Source organism: Rutidosis leptorrhynchoides, chromosome 6 (assembly GCF_046630445.1).
Source record: "Rutidosis leptorrhynchoides isolate AG116_Rl617_1_P2 chromosome 6, CSIRO_AGI_Rlap_v1, whole genome shotgun sequence".
NCBI lineage: Eukaryota > Viridiplantae > Streptophyta > Magnoliopsida > Asterales > Asteraceae > Rutidosis > Rutidosis leptorrhynchoides.
Genome location: NC_092338.1, coordinates 315,505,240 through 315,524,261, shown reverse-complemented (window position 1 = coordinate 315,524,261; position 19,022 = coordinate 315,505,240).

Sequence of the window (19,022 nt, the reverse complement as noted above, 5' to 3'; positions counted from 1 at the left end):
TTCCCATTCGTATAAAACAATGACCCAAAAACAGGCATACTCTGATCCGTAGGAACCAACAAACTCAAATCAACATTCAAAGCTCTTGCGAACTTCGTAATGTAATGACACCCAAGAAGCTTCTTACCACTCGCCGTCTCATTTGCACACTTACTCAAATAAGAACCGATAGAACCAACGATATCGGTATGTTTACCTCGCTTAATTTGATCCATGAACCAAAGATCCTTTTTATTCGGCTTCTCGTTACCATTCACCCGCGCGTTAAAAGTAGTAGCAATCAACCTTTGTAACAACCTATCAAACGGAAGCTTGATTCTTTCATATCCGACTCGTCCTGCATTGAATTGTTCACCCCCGGTTATACTTCCCCAAAACGCATTATCATCAAATGGTTCTTGCTTGTAGTACTCGGTTATTGCCAAATAATTTTTAAGTCGTATATCATTTAACTCCGGATATAAATCCAAAGCTTTTGCCACTTGAGCTCGACTTAACGAGTGATTTTTACCTCCAAGACGAAACTGCATATAAGTACTGGCAAGTGGGTTTCGTGTACCCGAAACCGCTAACGAAGAAAAGAATTCTTTAACCAAAACCGGATAAATATCGTCATAAAGCGAAAACACTCTCTCCCATGGGCGAAGAATCGTGTTGTTGTAGGACACCATCAATAACTGCTCAAATTCCCTACGACATTCGGCTTGCTCAAGGAAGCTCCACTCAAAATACCAAGTCAACCCAATAACTCTTCTATCAACCCTTGAAAACTCGGTTGGATACTCATTCCTAACAAACTCGATCCAATCCCTTGGATCCTCTTGTTGTGGTATTTCTGAGGTACTTGGACCCGTTCTAGAACGCTTAGGTTGTCCCTGCATTCATAATTTTAAACCACAAAACAACCACAAAAACTCAAAAGTTAGCGTTAGCTAAATAAAATCTCGCAAACATCCCCTTATTTAATATTGCATCTTTTCCAATTAAACAACATATAAGAGTATGTTTTCCAATTAGCACTAACTTTCATTTCAAACAAAACCAACTAATCCCACAAAATCAATAACAACTCATATGACATGGAAAGCTAGCATAAAGATTAACAATGAATTTCACTTTTCCAAATTAACTAGACTTAACCATTCATAAACATAATACTTAACCAACGCAAAAACATCTCTGAAAACAACTTTAACACATGAACAACTCTTAACATACTCCAACAAACTCAAAACTATCAATTTATTAAGCAAATTCAACTCACAACATCCAAAATCAAGAAACTTTATACTTGACCCGCCCAAATTACCCCACACTATCATGAACTACTTCCAATAAATCAATTAATCACCTCACACACAAAATCCCCAAAATCAAAGATCAAAATTCGGATTTAATCTTGACACAAACCCTAGCAACAATGATATGCACTAATCATATGCAAACAACTCACAAATTAAGCATATTAAGCATTATCAACACTAATCATGTGAACAATTAAGCATTAAGCAACTTAGGGTTAACCCCACACTTGAATTTCAATTAATCATCAATTTAAAGCTTAACTATCACAATTAAAGATGAAATTAAGTGGAAGAGTAAGAGAAACGGACCCTAGGAGGCATGATTCACAAGTTGTTTGAGATAAAATCACAAGAAAAACTTTTGAAAAATTGAAAACCCTAGCTTGGAGATCGTTGTTTGTGTTTGTGTGTGTTAGAGTAGGTGAAAAGTGGGATAAAATAGGTTTTAAAACCCCCTAAATACGACAGAGCCCGTGTGAAATTCGGGTTATAAAATTCGGTTCGGGTTAATAAAAAGAGCGACTGCTGCAGATGGCCCATATGCGCGGTGCGCAGAAATTGCGCGGCGCGCGTTTCCCCTTTGAAATACCGCGCGGTGCGCAAACAGTTGCGTGGTGCGCGTTTAGTGTAAATTCTTATCAGAAACTTGCCAGTTCTGGAACGTGACATTTTGCGCGGTGCGCACAATCTGCGCGGCGCGCGGATCCTGGAACTCGTATTTTTCCTCTTTTTTTCACATAAAAACATTTTTACTCATTTTAATCCATTCTCCATGAGCCAATACATTACCGTAGATCAAATTGTACCTGTTTCAAACATGAAAACGCAACTACAAAAATAATATACACAAATTTACAACAATAATTTCATCCAAGAGCATTACGCATCGTTAGAGGTAAAGATGAGTTTAATCTCATCTTCCACCTCTTGTGGTCCATCGACATAGTGTTTCAACCGATGACCGTTAACCTTGAACTCTTCTCCCTTCGAATTTACCAAATCAACCGCCCCGTGAGAATATACCTTTCGAACAACAAAAGGTCCCGACCATTTTGATTTCAACTTTCCGGGAAACAACTTAAACCTCGAATTGAAAAGAAGCACACGATCCCCTTCCTTAAATTCTTTAGGATCTTTCAAACGACTATCGTGCCATTTCTTTGACCTTTCCTTACTAATCAACGAGTTCTCATACGCATCGAGCCTTAGCTCTTCTAACTCGTTTAATTGACTCAACCGAAGGCGACCCGCCTCCTTTAGATCAAGATTGCTCGTCTTTAGAGCCCAAAAAGCTTTGTGTTCAATCTCCACCGGGAGATGACACGCTTTCCCATAAAGTAACCTAAAAGGAGTGGTTCCGGTTGGCGTTTTGTACGCCGTTCTAAACGCCCATAAGGCATCATCGAGTTTAAATGACCACTCCTTAGGATTAGAACCAATAGTTTTCTCAAGAATTCTCTTCAAAGCTCGGTTGGTATTTTCGACTTGCCCGTTCGTTTGAGGATGGTAAGATGTCGAAACTTTATGGGTTACCCCATATCGCTTCAACACCTTTTCAAGTTGGGCGTTACAAAAGTGAGTTCCCCGATCACTAATCAAAGCTTTCGGGGCACCAAACCGAGAAAAGAGTTGCTTTAAGAATGAAACTACAACCCTTGCATCATTAGTGGGCAAAGCTTGTGCTTCAACCCATTTTGAAACATAATCGATAGCGACAAGAATGTAGAGTTTATTATTCGACTTCGGGAACGGGCCCATGAAATCAATCCCCCAAATATCAAAAACCTCACAAACTTGGATGACATTTTGAGGCATCTCGTCTCGTTGGGTGATTTGGCCCGCCCGTTGACAAGCATCACACGATTTACAAATCCGGTGGGCATCCTTGAAGATAGTAGGCCAATAAAAACCGGCCTCAAAGACTTTTCGCCCCGTAACTTGGGGACCATAATGCCCACCTGTCGGACCAGAATGACATTGGACAAGAATGCGTTCGCACTCTTCTCCCGAAACACACCGGCGGATCATTCCATCGGAACACCGCCTAAAGAGATAAGGGTCCTCCCAAAAATAATACTTAAGGTCACTAAAGAACTTCTTACGTTTATGATGTGACCAACCCTTCTCTAAGAATCCACCAACCAAGTAATTCGCAAAATCAACGAACCAAGGGTCTTCACACTCTTCCACCTTCATGAGATATTCATCGGGAAAATCATCATGAATAGTAGTCTCATCGAGAACCTCACGGGAGGGGTTCTCAAGACGTGAAAGGTGATCGGCCGCTAAGTTCTCGGCACCCTTTTTGTCCCGGATCTCAACATCAAATTCTTGCAAAAGCAAGATCCATCTAAGAAGTCGGGGTTTTGCATCCGGTTTGGCAAAAAGGTACTTTAAAGCAGAATGGTCTGTAAAAACAATAGTCTTAGACAAGACTAAGTAGGACCGGAACTTATCAAACGAAAAGACCACCGCAAGGAGCTCTTTTTCAGTGGTAGTATAATTCAATTGCGCTCCTTGCAAGGTCTTGCTTGCATAGTAGATGGGTCGGAAATGCTTCTCGACCCTTTGACCCAACACTGAGCCAACAGCGAAATCAGATGCATCGCACATAAGCTCGAATGGAAGAGACCAATTCGGAGCAATTATGATTGGTGCATTGATGAGTTTCTCCTTCAAAAGCTCGAATGCCTTTTGACACTCGTCGGAGAAGTTCCACGGGGTGTCCTTTTCAAGGAGTTTATTCATCGGGTTGGCAATCTTAGAAAAATCTTTAATGAATCGCCGGTAAAAACCGGCGTTCCCGAGAAAACTCCTAACACCCTTAACATCGGTAGGGGGTGGAAGGTTCTTAATAGCGGTAACCTTTGCGGGATCCACCTCTATACCGTTTTTAGAAATCTTGTGCCCGAGAACGATGCCCCCTTGAACCATGAAATGGCACTTCTCCCAGTTGAGCACAAGATTAGATTTTTCGCACCTGACCAACATCCGTTCTAAATTAAGAAGGCATGAATCGAAAGTGTCACTGAAGACCGAGAAGTCATCCATGAACACCTCCATGCAATCTTCGATCATGTCATGGAATATGGCCATCATGCACCTTTGAAAAGTGGCCGGAGCATTGCAAAGGCCAAAGGGCATGCGTCGATAAGAGAACGTGCCATACGGGCACGTGAAAGTAGTCTTCTCTTGGTCCTCGGGCGAGATAGGAATTTGAAAATACCCCGAGAAACCATCGAGAAAGCAATAGAAACTGTTTCCCGCCAACCTCTCTAGCATTTGATCCATGAAAGGTAGCGGGAAGTGGTCTTTACGTGTGGCGTCGTTCAACTTACGGTAGTCGATACAAACACGCCACCCCGTGACAGTCCGAGTGGAAATTAACTCATTTTTATCATTAGTGGTAACAGTCATACCACCTTTCTTAGGCACACAGTGTACCGGGCTAATCCATGGACTGTCAGAAATCGGGTAAATCAGACCTGCATCAAGGAGCTTTATTATCTCTTTCTTCACGACATCTTGCATGTGCGGGTTCAACCTCCTTTGGCGTTGCACCACAGGTTTGGAGTTATCCTCCATTAAAATTTTGTGGGTGCAATAGGAGGGACTAATACCCTTAATGTCGTGAATCTTCCATGCAATGGCCGGTTTATGGTCCTTTAGCATGGTTACAAGCTCAGTTTTCTGACCTGCTGAAAGAGAAGAAGAAATAATTACCGGAAGCTTAGATTCCTCATGCAAGTAAGCGTATTCCAAATGATCTGGAAGTGGCTTCAATTCAAGCTCGGGAGGTTCTTCAATTGAAGACTTGCTCCGGTAATTTGAATCACGTTCGAGTTCTTTGAACTCCTCTTCAGTCGGCTCATAGCCGTTTTCCATCAAGGTGGTTAAAATATCCACCTCCTCAACCTGCACATCCTCATCAATCTCAACCAATGAGCATTCTCCTGAACCCTGTAACTCTGGGAATTCCTGCAAAAACTCAGACTGGACATTCACAGTGTTAAGAAAATAACATGTATCATCAGTGTAGCCAGGGTATTTCAAAGCATGGTCGATTGAGAATGTTGCACTCAAATCATCTATCCTAAGGGTCAGCTTTTGGCCATACACATCAATCATACACCTAGCAGTATTTAAGAATGGCCGACCCAAAATTAGTGGAATCCTTTCATCCACTTCCATATCCAAAACCACAAAATCCGCCGGAAAAACTAACGACCCGGTCTTCACTAGCATATTCTCTATGATTCCACGAGGGAATTTAATAGAGCGGTCGGCTAGCTGCACAGCCATACGCGTGGGTTTTAACTCCCCGGGGTCTAGCTTTAAGTAAATAGAATAAGGCATTAAATTAATGCTAGCCCCCAAATCCGCCAAAGCCCTCATACAGTCTAGATTACCAAGTAAACAAGGAATTGTAAAACTTCCAGGATCCTCAAGCTTCTCGGGAAGCTTGTTTGCAACTACCGCTGAGCATGCGGCATTCAACCTGACTGAAGACACGTTCTCCAGTTTCTGCCTGTTAGTCAGCAAATCCTTAAGAAACCTCGCATACTTAGGTATACCTGCAATAACATCAATAAAAGGCATATTTATGTTAACTTTTTTAATCAAGTCCATGAACTTGGACTTTTCGGCCTCTAGCTTCTCCAAACGCTGTTTCCTCGGGAATGGGAGCGGTGGTTGATACTCTCTAACTACCGGTTTAGCAGCAGCAGTAACCGGTTCCTTAACAACTTTTTCAACCACCTGTTCCGGCTCCTTTTCCCTTGCCGGTTCACTTTCAACAACCGGCTCACTATCATTAACTAACGGTACCCTCAAATCATACTCGTCGGGCTTCCTCGGTGGATAATATGCTAAACCACTTCGGGTGGTGATAGCATTAACATGCCCGTTTTTCGGGTTAGTATCCGTCTTGCTCGGTAACTCTCCCGGCTTCCTCTCACTACTCTTATTAGCAAGTTGACCAATCTGCTGTTCAAGATTATGAATAGCTGCTTGCTGATTTCGAAACATTTGGTCATTCTTTTCATTATTCTGAGTAACGGTAGTGACAAGTTGAGTCTGAGATATCACTAACTTCTCGATCATAGCCTCAAGGTTGGACTTTTTCTCTTCGACCTGTGGTTTCTGAAAATAACCGGGAGCTTGCTGCTGAAAACCTCCACTAGAACCCGGTTGGAACCTCGAACCCTGATTACCTTGCGGATTATAAGGATTATTGAAATTCCTATTAAACTGAGCACGTCCCTGAAACTGATTGTTATTCTGCTGACTAATATAGTTGACCTCTTCTTTCTGATTCATAGTCAAACCCGCATCACAATCTTTGCCCAGATGCAAACCTCCACAGTATTCACAACCAACTTTCATACCATGAATATCCTTGTTCATCTTCTCCAAATTCCTACCAAACGAATCCAACTTAGCACTGAAAGACCCAAAATCATCATAAGCACCTGTACCTGTAGTCTCTGTTCTCTTAACTGAAGCTGAAGGGTAAGATTCATGATCCTGATGCCACTCATGAGAATAAGCAGCTTGCTTTTCAATGATCTCTAACGCCTATTCTTCAGTCTTATCCATTAACGTACCACCTGCAGCTTGATCAATACTCTGACGCGTAGGAATATCACAACCTTTGTAGAAAATCTGAACCTTCTGTAAATCATTCAACCCGTGTTGCGGGCACGAGCGTAACAAAGTAGCAAAACGGTCCCAAGCATCAAACAATGTCTCACTGCTCTTTTGTCTAAATTGAGAAATATCTGCTTGAAGTCGAGCAGCTCGAGATGTAGGGAAAAACTTCGACAAAAACTTATCCTCCAAAGTCTCCCAAGATCTAATCGTACCTTCTGGTTGCTTATCTAACCATCTCTTAGCTTCTCCCTTAAGAGTCCAAGGGAAAAGTCTTGTCTTAATTGAAGTGTCGGCAACCTCATGTAGCTTAAACAAGTTACAAACATCATTAAAATTACGAAGATGCTCGTTAGCATCCTCGGTATCTTTGCCATAGAATCGGCAATCAGAAGAAATCAAATTCAGGATCGGCCCTGTAATTTGAAAAGGCTGAGTAATATTCGGTTGAGTAATCGAATTGCCTTGGCCTCCTCGGGTGGCCTTTAACTTTTCAGCCATAGTCTGAGGACGGGGTGCTTCTCCTTCGGCCATTTCTTCAGTTTCTGTAGTATAAGATGAAGCGTAAGAGTCTTCTTCGTTAAAAATTTCAGGTTGTGTCTCGGGCACCACAGTCTCAGAAGTACTACCCAAATTAACGTAAGTATCACCCGATAAAACTGATGAATCCACTGTTAACTTTTGCTTCTGACTTAAAGCTTTAAACAACTCTCTTTCAGGCTCGTCAAATGGTTTAACAATTGGAGAATCTGAAGAACGCGTATGTTGCATGCACTACCTGTAACTGCAAGAACACAGCTAACAAACCGATTAAACGCACCGACTCAATTAGAATTAAAATAAAATAAACAGTTAAAATTAACTAAAAACAAACTTAATTTTCAACACAACTGTCCCCGGCAGCGGCGCCAAAAACTTGATGTGTAAAATCGCGTCTATAAATTTATAATGGGAAATACCGGTTAAAAGGATTACTACACACTAACGGGCAGTGTACCCGATCGTGCAATAGTATTAAGTTGGTAAATCCAAGATCGTTCCAAGGACAGTTTAGACGTGAAAATTAAGATTGTAACTAATGAAACAAAACTAAGTTAATCTAGAAAATGGAAATTACGAGATAATTTGTTTTGTTGGCTATTTAACGATTAGCCAAATCAGGATAGATTCAATTAAAAACAAGAAATAACAATATTTTTGGTGTTTTCAGTTTAAGCTTTAAAGCAAACAAAAGAGTAAATAAAGATAGTTGTAAACAATTAGAGAAACGAATGCTTGTCTAGACCTTTTTCACCTAGTATTGGATGCATTTAAATTAAGCCCCAGTTATTATCTAACTTATGCGAATTATCTAGTCGGTTCACCTGGAATTCCCCAGCGCAAACACTTCAATCAAGATTACACGACACGGAATTCCCCGTAGCCTAAGACCTCCTAATTGTGACTAAACAGCTCAACTGATATGAAGACTTAAATCACAATCACACCAACTCTCGTTGCGAGTAATTCACCCCTATCTCGTCTAGCCTTTTGAATTCAATTTACCCTCGTCTCCGAGTAGGCAAACAATCAATTAAGACAAACCAATTATAAATTAATGCACTAAATTAATGAACTCTCGTCCTATCAAACAAGTACACAATCAATTGAATCGAAAAGTCTAGCTTCAACAAGAATGGTTCTTTAGTTCAAACATCAAATCATCATAAATCAAACAATAAACTGATAGGTAGCATCCAATACATAGGTTTATAAGTCTAAACAAGCATTAAATACTTAGCCAATAACCATGGCAACAATAGAAATCAAAGTAATAAATAATAGAGAAAACATCTTTGGATAATTAAGAATCAACCTAACACGATGAATCTTGAAGAATGGTTGGATCGATCCTTGAAATCGTAATGATTGGAGCGTTATAAGAACCTTGGAATTCCCCAAAAGTTGCAGAAAATCGCACCTCAAAACTCCCAAAATCGGCTGCCAAAAGATAACCCTTAAAAATAAAATCTGCAACCTTTTATACCTGAAAAATAGCTGGGCGGCCGCTTTTGCGCGGTGCGCAAAAATCTGCGTGGCGCGCGGATCACAAAACAACAATGCTTCGCCAAATTACAAAAGCCCTGTTCTGAATTTGCACTAATTGCGCGGTGCGCAAGTGATTGCGCGGCGCGCACTCTGATATCCAGCAATTCTTCGCCTTGTTTACATGTAACTTGATAAAAACACAACCAAAATCACCCACTATCATATGAACAGCTGTAAACGCGCAATAAACACCATAAAACCCTCAATTTATCGCTTCTCGGCTCTCAAACCATAATCTTCCAAATACTCGTGAATAATAGCTAAAAACCGTATCCGAAGGACCAAAAATGAAGGATATTGCCCTAATAAATATATGAAAGATGGGCAATATCAAAAATCCTAACCAAAGTACAAGGTGTTGGTGCAAAGTTTGGGGTATAACAACTTGAGGTTTCATACTTTTGAAGCTCCATTCATCATCATCATCTTCATCACTTACTACCTAGCTAGGAGAAGGTATAAACTCTTTACTATCTTGTAGTTTGTAAGCATATATCACAACTTGATCCTAATTGGGTTTTAACTTTAAAAGGTTAAAGGAATACAAGTTTTAAATGGTAATACTTACATGCTTCCGCTTTAATTTGTTTCTTAAAATGTTCTAAGTATTATGAAACTTGTTAAAACCCAACAATGGTATCTAGAGCCGAAGTTGATGAAATATGCTTCGAGATGATATGTTAAACCCACTATATTTTGCATTTTATGAACATGCATGTAAGTAAAATGCAAAAATTTAAGGGTTTGGGTGGGTTTGGTATTTAGGCCGAATTTAAGGAGACCCAAAATGAGTTTTTGGGTTCTTCCATTTGGTCTAATTTTGGTTGTATGTAATGTTCACAATCCTAGCCTTGACCTTGTGTTGCATGCATGTGTGTTTGGTTGATTTATGATTCATTTGGTATGTATTATCATTCATTCAAAAGGCATGTAATAATTATTCAATTGGTTTGTAATAATATTCATTTGGTTATGTAATTTATTTTATATTTGGTATGTAAAATAGATTAGGTTGTATTTCATTTTCTAGACAAAATGTATTAGGATATATTTTGTAAAATGATGAAGATGATGAAGACTTGAAGAACACATGAAGAAGCATTTGGATGCAACATTAAGTGGGAGATTTTAAAATCTCCTACTTTGTGTTATTACCCTTAACCGGTGGCATTTGTTTTCGGCTAAACAAATGTCTACCAAAAATGGCTTGATTGTGAACATATGATTTTGCATGCGTGGTTGTTTTGTATGATTATGTGGATTGTATGTTTGTATGCTACAAGTTAATCACACAAGTTAACAACAAACTAAAATGGCAATTTAAATTGGTTAAAATTGACATTATTAACGACATGCAAAACGTCAATTTAAATGGTTAAATTAAAAACGGCTAAAAGGACATTAATAATCGGTTATTAAGAACATGATAAAATGGTTTATATCAATGTAATAAAATTGGCTTTATTACATAACATGAAAATGGATTTTCAAATAAACCATACACTAAATGCATGTTGGTGTATGGTGCAAAAGTTTTCTCAAACTAGAATTAACGAAAACTCAAAATCCCTTTCACTAACAAGGTAAACAAGTTTAACGCCATCCTATTGTGTGACACTTAAAAGTATTAGGGAACTCATGATGGGATAAAGGTCACCTAACCGTTATGAGCAAACTAATATGATTAAGGTAAATTTCGCATGCTTGTGGGATAAAGGTCACCTAACCACATGTATGTTAAATTTACAAGTCAATACAAGTAGGACGACTTGATTTGGGAATCATGAACTTAGGGTCACCGAAGCATGAAGAACAAATAGGCGTTGATGGGATAAATATGCCATGCAAAAGGATTGCATGATCCCATACTCTAGAAGTTGCAAATGGATTGCAATTGTCATTTATTGACTACCTAGCTAAATCAAATTGCGGGATAAAGGTCACCTAACTGAAATTTGGTTTACCGTTGGATTCTAGAATTTAATAATTCAATTTGATTTAAAGGGTATTGAATGTTAAATTAAAATCGATACTTAAACGAACTTTGTTAATTTTGTAGATGGCCGCCAATAACAATAACAACATTCCAAACGCACCACTTAATCTAAACCACCTATCATTAAGGTCTCTCTTAGAGAAAGACAAACTCAACCATACAAACTTTATGGATTGGTTCCGCAATCTTCGGATTGTCCTCAAACAAGAGGATAAAATGTATGTGCTTGAGGACCCCATTCCCGATCAACCGGATGAGAATGATGTGGAGGCAATGGCCTCTTACGATAAGTATTGCCACGACTCCTTTCAAGTCTCATGCTTAATGCTTGGGACTATGATACCCGAACTCCAAAAGGATTTCGAGCATCATAGTGCATACGACATGATAACGCAATTGAAGGAGATGTTCCTTCAACAAGCGCGTGTCGAGCGATTCGAAACGGTTCGGGCACTACATGCTTGTCGTATGGACGATACCCAATCGGTTTCATCTTATGTACTTAAGATGAAAAGCCTTATCGATCGTGCTAACCGTCTTAACCTAAACATTTCCAATGAGTTAGCCACCGATCTTATCCTTAACTCCCTATCAAAAAGGTTTGATCAATTTGTAATTAATTACAATATGAATGGGATGGATAAGAGCATAGGTGAGCTTCACGGTATACTTAGAACGACCGAAACTAGCATGGGTAAAAGGGCTTTACCCGTGTTAACAATCGATCAAGGTGGGTCCAAAGGTAAGACCTCTAAGCCAAAGGTGGCTAAGAGAAAAGGACCCGCTTACCAAGGTAAAGGGAAGGGGAAGATGGTTACCCCAACCATCAACAAGGCTAAGAAGCAAAAGGTAGTCGAAAAGGCAAACCCCAAGGAAGACCCATGTTTCGGTTGCGGTGAGATGGGTCATTGGAAACGAAACTGTCCGGTCTACCTTAAGGAGTTGAAGGAGAAGAGGGATGCGGGGCAATCCTCAGGTAATATATATATGGTATATATAGAGCTTAGCATTACTTCTTCTAATACATGGGTATTAGACACTGGATGTGGAACTCACATTTGCAATTCTTTGCAGGGGTTCAAAAGAAGTAACAAGCAAACGGGAACATCAAGTCTCTTCATGGGGAATGGAGCTAAAGTGCAAGTGAAAGCTCAAGGAGACTTTGTGTTAAAACTTCCAAGTGGCTTGGAACTTATTTTGAATGATGTTTTGTATGCACCCGACTTATGTCGAAACATTATTTCTATTTCCCGTTTGAAACAATGTGGTTTTAATCCTAATTTTGTTAATGATGATATCCACTTTTATTTAGATAATGTATTCTATTTCAAGGCTTCACCTTCAAATGGAATTTATGAATTGGTTCACGATGACACATTATCTAGTAGCTCAATGTACCATACAAGCACCAAGAAACTCAAAAGGGATTTGAGTGATTCCTACTTATGGCATTGTCGCCTTGGTCACATAAACAAGAACCGAATACATACACTTCAAAGGAATGGACTTTTGAAATCAAATGAAATGGATTCGTTTGATATATGTGAATCTTGTTTACAAGGCAAGATGACTAAAGCACCTTTCAAAGGGACTTATGAAAGGGCTAAAGACTTATTGGGATTAATACATTCGGATGTATGTGGACCCTTTAAACCCATGACTAGGAATGGTGAAAGATACTTTGTTACTTTCATTGATGACTTTAGTCGTTTCGGATATGTCTACTTATTAAGACACAAGGACGAAACGTTTGAAGCATTCAAAGAATATCAAAACGAAGTACAAAATCAACTCAATAGGACAATTAAGGTACTTCGTACCGATAGAGGAGGTGAATACCTAAGCGATGCCTTCCAAGATCATCTTAGGAGTTGTGGGATTATCTCACAACTTACTCCACCCGGAACACCCCAACTTAATGGAGTTTTCGAAAGGAGGAACCGAACCCTAATGGATATGGTTCGATCTATGATGGCAAGAAGCTCGTTACCTCTATCATTTTGGGGTTATTGTCTAAGCTCCGCAGCTCGTATTTTAAATATGGCCCCAACCAAGAAAGTGGAACGAACTCCTCACGAGATGTGGTTTGGTAAACCTCCATCTCTATCATACTTAAAGGTATGGGGATGTGAAGCTTATCCTAAGCGTTACGTCCCTAATAAGTTGAATGCTCGATCCACGAAGTGTATCTTCATAGGATATCCCAAGGATGATATGGGATACTATTTCTATGATCCATCCGAGCAGAATGTATTTGTTGCTCGGAAGGCGGAATTCCTTGAAACTAAGTTCCTAATGGAAGGAAATAGTGAAAGGAAGATAGATCTTGAAGAGGTTCAAGATCAAGTAGATGATACACAATTGGTTGACACTAGCACTCAACATGAAAATGTTGATAGTGATCAAATGGATGATCAAAATACACAAGACATTCGTAGATCTGGTAGGATTAGCAATCCTCCTGAGAGATATGGGTTTCTCATAGATGGTTGCTATACGGTTGATTTGGATGAACCAACAAACTACCAAGATGCTTTATCAAGGATTGATAAAGATAAATGGCAGGAAGCCATGAACGCCGAGATGCAATCCATGTATGAAAACCAAGTGTGGGAACTTGTTGAGCAACCTCCTAGCTCTAAGCTAGTTGATTGCAAATGGCTTTTCAAGAAGAAAACTGACATACATGGAAACTTGGATACATATAAAGCTAGACTTGTAGCAAAAGGTTTCACTCAAACTCAAGGGGTTGATTATGAAGAAACTTTCTCGCCAGTGGCAATGCTAAAGTCTATTAGGATATTATTTGCCATTGCTGCTCACTACGACTATGAAATATGGCAAATGGATGTCAAAACCGCTTTCCTAAATGGATATCTTATGGAAGATGTCTATATGGTCCAGCCTGAAGGTTTTGTTGATCCAAAATATCCTAAAACTGTATGCAAGTTAAAGAAGTCAATCTACGGATTGAAACAAGCATCTAGAATGTGGAATCATCGTTTTAATGAGGAAGCCGAGAAATTTGGCTTCATTAAAAATGGTGATGAAGCTTGTATATATAAGAAAGCTAGTGGGAGCACTATCATGTTCCTTGTACTATATGTGGATGATATATTATTATTTGGGAATGATATTACCACAATGCAAGGAGTCAAAACTTGGCTAAAGAGTTCTTCTCCATTAAGGATCTTGGAGATGTACAATACATATTGGGGATAGGGATCTATAGGAATAGATCCAAGAGATTGATAGGTTTAAGTCAAAGTACATACATTGATAAAATCTTGAAAAGGTTCAAGATGGAAAACTCTAAGAGAGGTTTGGTACCTATTCAAAAGGGAACCGTTCTCAGTTCATCTCAGTGTCCTACCACGAAAGATGAACAAGAGAGAATGAAGAAAGTCCCATACGCATCTGCTATTGGGTCTATCATGTATGCAATGATATGTACTAGACCGGATGTGTCATGCGCTCTAAGCTTGACAAGTAGATACCAGAATAACCCAGGAAATAGTCATTGGATTGCTGTTAAAAGCATATTGAAATACCTTAGGAGGACTAAGGATATGTTTCTAATATATGGGTCTGGTGAGGAGGAACTCGCTGTAAAAGGTTACGTGGACGCGAGCTTCCAAACTGATCGAGATGATTCTCGATCACAATCCGGTTATGTATTTACATTAAATGGAGGTGCGGTCTCTTGGAAGAGTTCGAAACAAGAGGTTGTTGCGTTATCCACTACAGAGTCGGAGTACATTGCCGCCTCATTGGCAGCACAGGAAGCTGCATGGATGAAGAAATTCATCGACGACTTAGGAGTGGTCCCTTCCATTCAGGACCCTCTTGAGATCTTTTGTGACAACGAGGGTGCGATTGCTCAAATCAAGGAACCTCGTGCCCATCAAAAGACTCGTCACATTGAACAGAGATTCAACTACATAAGGGATGAAGTTGAAAAAGGAAAGATATGTATTCGCAAAGTTCATACAGATCATAATGTTGCGGATCCACTCACGAAGCTTTTACATGGGCCAAAACATGAGGGACATGTTTGTGCATTAGGGCTTCAATATTCTAGTGATTGGATATGATCTATTTTATGTATTGTACCGGAACGAAATTATTCAAACTCATTAATATAACTATGGCGTTAATTTATTTGAGTTATGTTCCTATTTTGCATATTTCATCCATGAATAAGCAATTATTCAAAATTTCCGTAGTCGATCACATTTGTGGGAACAAGTGTGAGGTCTAGACTATTATGAACTTGGATTGGTTAGCATTCAAATGGTGAATGTGGGGCAAGGTTGCGACCAAGGTTCATAGATATTTGTGGGACACAAATATTGGAAGACCCGCTCTCAAGAATTACTGTATAGAGCCTTTGTGGTTGATCACATGTAATCTTGAGTAAAGGAGAATATCATTGTATCCTCTGACCTGAGATACATATTGGGTTCGGATATTCACCAAGTATTGTGCCTTGATTCTTTCCTTCGCTATTCTGAAATATGGTAGTACATAAGGAAGAACTCAGGTATACTACAAAGTGTATATCTAGGACGTATGTAGTCAAGATGGAATTTGTCCCTCTTATTCGTTGAGAGTCAGATGTCTAAGGCCTGAAAAGTTAAATCTATAAGAGAGTGATCACTCTGTATCTCCTGGATTTAACATGACATCTAGGACGAAAGGAAATAATGAAAGATTCACCTGATCATATTCGAGATGGGAACTCGAAAGGGATGATGTTATTGAATGGCACAAAGTCATAACATATTAGGGGTGATGGACGGTGTGTTAGGCTGTATCCATCACTTGCATTAATTTCTTATGTTTCTCGTGCAAGTGGGAGATTGAAAGTATTTCGTATGCCCGAGAGACATATTAAATTAACGTGGCTAATATGTTTTGATCCAAGTCGGGTCATACCCAATAACAAACTTACTGACACCTTATTTGTATTTGATTTTAACGATTGGTTCATTGATCAAATACGCGACACTTGAACTATAAGAAAAATGGTTTTCTTAAATATTACTTGATGTGTATTTATATAAATTATGGAATAATTTATATAATATGGATTTAATTATTTATAGGTTAAATAATTAGTTAATTTATATTACATTTTATATAAATTGGTTTTATATATATAATGTTTATATAAATTAAAGAATGTAAGTATTATGAAATAGTTTTATAAAAGATTAATCTTTTATAAAACTTATTTTAATTACTTATATGGAAGTGGCATGGGAGTCTTCACAAGCATGCCATTTTGACTTGCTTTTACTTGGTTACTTGTATTCTAAATGCATATAACCAAGGGAATTGTTGACCACCACCACCACATGCAAACACACATCTAATACTTGCAAAAAACTGCACAAAAACCTTCAAAAATCTGCTGCTGCTGCCGTGGGCTATTGGGTGCTCAAAGGGGTTCATAAATTTGGTTTTTGCAAGTCTAATTCAAGTGTTAAAAATCCTAACTAAAGTACAAGGTGTTGGTGCAAAGTTTGGGGTATAACAACTTGAGGTTTCATACTTTTGAAGCTCCATTCATCATCATCATCTTCATCACTTACTACCTAGCTAGGAGAAGGTATAAACTCTTTACTATCTTGTAGTTTGTAAGCATATATCACAACTTGATCCTAATTGGGTTTTAACTTTAAAAGGTTAAAGGAATACAAGTTTTAAATGGTAATACTTACATGCTTCCGCTTTAATTTGTTTCTTAAAATGTTCTAAGTATTATGAAACTTGTTAAAACCCAACATAATTGTGGACTATTAACTGTAGACTACTAACATTGGACAGTTAAAATGAATTAAAATATTGATTATAACATATGAAACTAAACATTTCTTCAAGTTTGCCACTTGATTTCATCTTAAACCTCATTTGTATCTTGACGATTACAATCTGCATTCAAACCTTTCACGATTCTTGAAAACACCTCAATCAAGAGGATGGACCAACCACACTTCATCTATGGAAGAAAAGATGATGCATATAGTTATGCACCTGAAAACACTTGGAACCTGAGTAAACGTTTAACACGTATCTGTGCTAGCTCCTTTGGCATTGTTATTATCGAAAATAACTTTGCAATCTCTTTCTAAATTAGCCAATTTTGTCACAGCTCCAGCAAGTCAACTTCGACTTTTCATTCGGATTAGCCTTATTATAACCTTGATATATAAGTCTGTTTTTTCGTCATCGTTATCAGGGAACCTTTTATATTCCATCACATTATCAGTAGATGTACCAACAACTTTGTTACTCTTTGGCGTAAACCTCTCCGAAAAATCATTAGATGTACTCATTGAAAACCCCATTATCTACTCATCTGCATCTTGTAACGATAATTGCCATACCAATTACCGAGAATCAGCAATCATTATTTCGAATCTTGCAGCATTTCTACATCAACAGTTATATGTATACATTTAACATTTATCTCCTAGAATTATGATCTTCAATTATGAAATTATGAAAAGCACCCAATCTACGATTCAGTACCTGATGAAATCTTTAGCAAATACCATGCTCCTGACTCTAAATCTTATGAACAAATCTTCTTCATCATCCATCAATATTAGAAATTCTAAGATATCATCGTATCCTTCATTGTAATATTCTCAATATTTCTGAAGATATCTTCATAAATATTCTTATCTGATATTAATTATCTCTCCGCGCTATCTGTGTTACATCATAAAAGAAACTATTTTTAGTTTCAAAATTCTAAAACCTTCGAGTTTAAAATATGAATGTTGGGAACTGAAGCATGAGTTAGTATAATATAATGACACTTGATCAACGTGATTATATTACAGTAAGTCATGCTGAGTTTCTAATGGAACGTGATGATTCACAGGCTATAACGTTATCATGTGCCATGTTACACGACTCTTACATTCCATCTAATCTATAAGCATATCAAGAATATATTTTCTTGATACTCCTATCTTTTCTCTTGAATTCTGGTAATTTAACAAATCAAAATCGTGTCATTACAATCTCTCTTAGAACATTAGTAATGTTCATTCCAAAGCTCATATCTACGAATTCTGGATCATTACTTGCTGTATTTTAAAATCGAGGAAAGAAAAGTATAGGAGTGATGAAAATAATGGAACGAAAGAGGAGGATTTATAGTGAAATATCAGACAAAGCAATCGAGACAGATTATCGCATTTCACCAAAGAATATCCTAATTTCCTTAATTACCAAAGAACCAAATCTCATTACGAAGATTTTCTCTAAATCCCTTGAACTCCGAAAATCAATCATGTCTACATCCAAAGATATCACAAGATTTTGTTTACTCATCTCGTTCTTTTGTGATAGCTTCACTCGTACTCTTTGAATAATTGAATTATTTTACCCTTAATACTCAATAGTAATAAAACTCTATTTATCAGCTCATATTCGTTATGAAAACATATTTATTGTCAGCCGTGACAATCCCAATCAAATTTCGGGACGAAATTTCTTTAACGGGTAGGTACTGTGACGACCCGGAAATTTCCGACCAAATTTAAACTTAATCTTTATATGATTTCGATACGATAAGCAAAGTATGTAATGTTGAGTCTAGAAAATTTTGGAACAATGTTCATATATTCAATTGACCTTCGACTGCTCTCGACGATTCACGAACAATTAATTGTAAATAGATATGTGTGTATGTATATATAAATAATAATTCGAAATATAATTTGAAGTATTATATGTTGTTGTTATTAAAAATTAATAAAATAAAAATAAGATATTATAATTATTATTATTTAAAATATATCTCTATATATAAATAAGGTATATTAAAAATAAATATTAAATAATTGTAATACTCGTTTGATGTTTTGATTGATATTAAGCAAGTTAAATTCAAACTTATGTAATTTTAAAATAAACGGTGATACGAAAATGAGTTCTATAAATTTTAGGCTTATTAAAAATGTATT